We start from the raw sequence: 6,000 nt of genomic DNA on the forward strand, positions 1-6,000 counted from the left end.
TTTGGCAATATTTATTCACAAAAATGGATTTAATTGTGAAGACACATGTTTCCTCAGCCACCTTAAGTTAAGAAACAGGGCAAAATAAAAATAAAAAATATTTTTTTTCAACTTTTGTGTTGATAAGGGTAGAATTTTCAAAATAATGCTTAAAAAATCATATCTTTTGAACTACTGGCCCTAGAACAGTAAAATTTGGTGTTTTCGATAGATGATGACCACCCCTATCACGGGTATCCCGTTGGTCCACTGATTACGGGACACCCTGTATATACATTTTAATAAATAATAATATTATACACATATATTATGGATTGGTTTCCGCTGCACTCCACCTAGATACCTACGAACAACAGCCTATTTATAACGGCTACTACTAGATGCTTGTGTGCGTTGCATCTTGACACTCAATGGAATCTTTCAATTTTTGTAACGTACGCTTCTTAAATTGAAATTAATAAAATAAAAAATACTAACTGATGATTTGTGATCCCAGTGTCTTTCTTATTTCATGTAAGTATTATTTTTACAAAGTTATACCACGCAACTCGGCATTTTAGTTTCAATTATTAACAAAGTTTAATAGAACATGTGGCACGTCAACGTCACATATTGTTCGAGACTGGCGCGAGTACGTCCACTTGGGCGTAGTATTAGTTACCGTATTTTACGACTACGCCTGCGGTATCTAGTTGGAGCGCAGCGGAGACCAATCCTTAATCCAAGATTATACATATAAAAATAACAAACAATAAAACATACACAATCGAACAATTAATTATTTAAAAAAAATAGTTATTAAAAAAATATTTTTAGATTTGCAACAGCGACATCTCAAGTCAATTTCCTAATATGCAAATATTGGGGTTGAGCAGGTTATCAACTGTAAAGTAGATCCTGTAGATGAAGCCACAACCTGAGAGTTGAACAAAACATACAAGATTTATCAACGATACGTCACTCGAACAGTTGGTTCAGTGGAAGAGCACTCGCACGGAACGCGAGGGTTGCCGGTTCGAGTCCCGCGTCGTCAAAATAAATTTTGTTTATAAATTTAATTTGTATACTTTATCCCAGAAAATCACTTTAATAAATAATAAATTGCATACATAATCATTTTAATTTCCATCTATAAAGTATGGCTTTAAAATTATAATATTTTATACTATCATGTAATAAGTTCCCTTATAAGTGATAGCCTCGGCTGACCACCTGTGCACAGGACGCCGGCTAGATTATTGTTACCACAACGGTGACTATTTCTGCCGTGAAACAGTAATGTGTAAGCATTCCTGTGTTTCGGTCTGACGGGCGCCGTAGCTAGTGAAATTACTGGGCAAATGAGACTTAACATCTTATGTCTCAAGGTGCGAGCGCAGTTGTAGTGCCGCTTAGAATTTTTGGGTCTTTAAAGTATCCTAGAGCGGCACTGCACTGTAATCCTCAGGGCGTATCAATTACCATCAGCTGCTCGTCTCGTCCCTTATTTTGATAACAAAATGGCTTCATGACGCGCCAATAGTATAAAATAGGTTCGCTGGAGGGTGCAAATATGATATATAGGCGGAGATTAATAGAGCATACTAACGGCCGTTCCCAATATTCAATCTATCTCTTACTTGAGATAAAAATTGTAACTATCGTTTAATTTTCTGTCCCAATAAACTTATCGACGGTAAGTCACTTTATCCGTACACGCTGTCTGTCAATGGGAGGACTTATAGTTTACCAGCGATAGAAGTTTGTATGGAAATGCAATTCACGCGTCCCAATATAAGGCGATAAGAAAGACTTATCGGGTATATTTGGATAGCTTCAGATTATTGACTGCTAATTACTGACAGTAGAAGGTAGTAATTTATCTCTTCTATCTGTTGATAGTATATTGGGAACGGCCGTTAGATTTTATCAAACTGATCTTGAGAGTTAAGTCGAAGTCTAAACTTATAAATATCGCTTTGAGTTCGAGCTATAATAAATTTAAGTCCACCATAACGATGACTTACAAAAACTCAGACTTAAGCCAAACAAAATGGAGATTAACAATCCCTGGCGACATTACAACATCTCTTTAAACTGTTCTGTGATTACAACAATTGTTGTTCGACATTTAAAAAAAAATCCGTAAAAATACACGCATCGGCGTAGGTGTTTGTTACCTGTCATTGTTGTTAAGATCGCTATCCAAAGAAATCGCAAAAATAGCGCATATTTCAATCCATTCCTTGACGGTTTACGTAAAGCTTATATTTTTACAAAAAACAATTATATATCCACAGAATACGAAAAGAATACTGATTTTTTCTTTATAATTTTATTTTTTATAGTCACTGCGAAAAAAATACCAATTTCCCTAAACTTTTACAGCAAGAGCCATGCTAATCATTCAATTTAGATAAAAATTGTACGAAAATTTTAGTAATTGTACAACAATACTATTTAATATGAAATAGATTTGTTATATTTGTAAAGAAAAATGAATTATGTTTATAAAAAAAATTAAAATGCTTCTAATTACGAATTAAAACTATAGCGATGTTGTGCGAGAGAGGTAACCTAGCTCCGCTCGGTTTTAGCTTTAATAAGACCGCGTATCGCATAGCCCACTCAAGAGAGCGGGTTCGAGAAACACTCGCGAATACCTGAAAATGCGTTTTTTTACCAGACCGTATCGTATATTGAGATATTATAATAAGACAGAAAAATGAATTTCTTTACTGATACCTACAGTAATTGCATTTAGACTTTGTACCATTTTTATGGAAAAGAAGAACAAACGAGCCTACCTGGTGTTAAGTGGTCACCGCCGCCCACATTCTCTTGCAACACCAGAGGAATCACGGGAGCGTTGCCGGTTTTTAAGGAGGGTGTACGCGCTTTTTTTAAAGATACCCATGTTGTATCGTCCCGGAAACACCGCACAAGGAAGTTCATTCCACAGCTTTGTAGTACGTGGAAGAAAGTTCCTTGAATACCGCACTGTGGAGGACCGCCACACATCCAGATGGTGGGGATGATATCCTAACTTGTGGCGTTTCGTGCGAAGGTGGTATTCGGCGGCAGGAATCAGGTGAAACAGCTCTTCGGAACACTCCCCATGATAAAAAACTGCATCTTTGAGTAATCTCTTTTCCCCACCAAACGAGCTGCGATCGACCGTTATGAGAAAAAATAGATTTTAGACTAGTATTTCCTCAAGCAAAGGGAATGTACCAAAAAAACAAAAAACAAAAAACAAAAACGAAATTTTCTTGAGAATACAAATGCAGCAGTACCTAACAATTCATATAAGTAAGAAACATACATCAAAGCCGAGAAAATTAGTAGGTAACGTGAGGGCAAAAAAAATCCAAAGGAAATATAGAATAAAAAACTGTAACAGTAAGTGGTTAAAAATTTAATTGAGTGGATAGGAAATACAGTATTGACGAAGAATATCAAGCTTGGTAGCACATGAAACCAAATAACTTAGATTCTCAGCCGGAACGATTTGTAAAGCATTAAATATTCTATCTAATACAAACGAACATTCCTCTTATTGAAAGCTGAAGTGCTCTAGACCCGAATAACTCTAATAAACTTCATGTAAAGGCTACTTCTATAAGATTCATTCAAAAATGCCTACAGCTTTTACTATCTAGCAAGAGACAACAGTCCATTTTGTTTTATTAAATCGAAAATGATTAATTTAATTAACATTTTTCAATCTAAACTGAAAACCATTTCATTTTTTTTCTAACACATAGAATATTCACATTGGCTTTGACAGTGGAACGAAGAGTAATGACAGAATATTTCATTAATGCGCCATTGTCAAAAAATTCTCAAGATATATTTGGCACCGTAATTGCTATGCGATAATCGAGAGTTTTCAAAACGTGTTTATTCCAATGTTACTTCTTCATATTAATGTAACTCTAGTTCTTCATAAAGTTCTACATTACTGTCCACATGTCCACTGTCACAAAGCATTACTTCTCATATGAAATATAAGACACTCATAAATTATCATCAATTTATTTGTAATTTATCTTGTAATCCAGGCATAAATCATGAGGATTATGATTCATTATCTGAAAATTTAAGCTGTCTTAATAACATGATAATGTTTACTATAAAATGAATGCATTTTTGTGATACAGCATAGTTTGAAACGTATAAACAAAGAGGTAAATACTACGAATATATAAATTACTGTAAAATTATTTAAAATAATATATCAACAATAACGTCTAATACTAACGGTAAAACTAATAGTGAAGTGCTTGAATTTGCTATGGAGGACAAACGAGCTACAAACGGGTCAGCTGATGTGTTCACCGCAGCCTTTCATCATCATCATCATCGTCATATCAGCCGGAAGACGTCCACTGCTTTACAAAGGCCTACCTCAAAGATTGCCATGACGATCGGTCCTGCGCTGCCCTCATCCAATGTATTCCGGCGGTCTTGACCAGATCGTCTCGTCGTTTTGTGTGGGGACTACCAACACTACGTCTTCCGATACGTGGTCGCCATTTGAAGACTTTACTGCCCCAACGATCTGTCCGTCGAGTATATATACCGCGCCCTATACTATCTTGTAATACCAGAAGAATCACAAAAGCCCTGCCGATCTTATAAAGTGTCGAATAAACGTGGCGCCGAACCATGGGATCGAACCGAAGGACCGTGGCAAGGGTTTTTGTAGTTCTACCTATTGAGCTAACAACGTTTCAATTTAAATTTGCAATTAATTTAGATTAATTTTAGTTATTAGTTTAAGATATTTCGTAATAATGTGAATAATTTATCTTCTTCACGTGCCTCTCCAACTAGCGAGGCGAAATAGTTCTGCTGCACTCGCGATTCCTGCCCACTCTCGGATGTTGCGCAGCCAAGACTTTTTTCTGCGACCTACGTCTCTTCTTCCGGCAACTTTCCCCATCATGATGAGTTGTAGGAGTTCGTACCCTAAATATGATCTTAGCATCTTAAATTTTGTCCTCTGGTGAATAAGGTTCAGTAGATACTAATAACAATAATATTTTCAGATCAACATGAAATTCTTCCTTGTTGCTGCTGCTTGCTTCGCCGTGGCCGTTGCTGGCCCAACCCGTGGTATCCTTGAACCCGAATCAGCTGGTCCAATCATCATTGATGAAGATAATATCTCAGTAGGCCCTGCTATTATCAAGCCCGAAGAGAGTGGAATCTCCGTTGGACCCGCATTTGCTGACAACTACTATCCTGAACAACCCGCTCTGGTTCAGATTGTGATCAACATCAACAATAAGAGTCATGTTGTGGATATCCCAGTCGGTGGTGAATCCATTAACACTGACCCAGCCCTCGTTGTCGACGAAGAGATCAAACCTGAACCAGTCGACGTCATCGATGTAGCCCCTGCTGAAATCGGACAACCCGAGCTCCCAATCTTGGTCGACCCCGCACAAAACCTTCCTGAAGCCCTTAACTGAGTTTTAATTTTACAAACGTGTATCTGCTTAAATATCTATTTGCAATGACTTGATAAACAAATACAATGATTTATTATATTATGTATATTTATTTCGTTGATTTTCTTAAGGTTACCCAAACTAGAGTACCTAAATAGTTATTTTTTGCTGCGGGTGCTGACTTTATATCACGAATTGGCGAAGTAGTCTAGAATTGAATCACGAGCGTAGCGAGTGATTTTAATATAGACTAGTGAGGTGAGTGAGTGATTTAAAGGCACGAGACAAAAAAATTTGCTCTCGTGTGAAACATACAACTTTTCACCTAGACTAGCGAGAAATTATTGTTAGTATAATACTGTTATAGGTTATAGTAAGAGAAGCAATTAAGATAATATATATCAATGTTTATTATAAATATCAAACCCTCATAAAAAAAATTAAAAGCTGAAAAATTTCTAAATCTATGCTTCGATAACTAACATATAAATTTTTGTGGCCATGAGATAATACGCTAGGCTAAAATGAGTTTCGGAACGCACCCGATCGCATTGTTTATTTT

The 6,000-nt window shown here is 36.4% G+C and overlaps 1 long non-coding RNA gene across 1 annotated transcript; it reads left to right on the forward strand.

The window, feature by feature from the left end:
* Positions 1-4,044: 4,044 nt before the first annotated feature.
* On the forward strand, positions 4,045-5,537 carry LOC126968768 (uncharacterized). Its single transcript, XR_007730272.1, has 2 exons — positions 4,045-4,169; positions 5,034-5,537. It is a non-coding gene; the product is annotated as an uncharacterized LOC126968768 (long non-coding RNA).
* The last annotated feature ends 463 nt before the right edge of the window (positions 5,538-6,000 follow it).

Source organism: Leptidea sinapis, chromosome 16, assembly GCF_905404315.1.
Source record: "Leptidea sinapis chromosome 16, ilLepSina1.1, whole genome shotgun sequence".
NCBI classification, from domain to species: Eukaryota; Metazoa; Arthropoda; class Insecta; order Lepidoptera; family Pieridae; genus Leptidea; species Leptidea sinapis.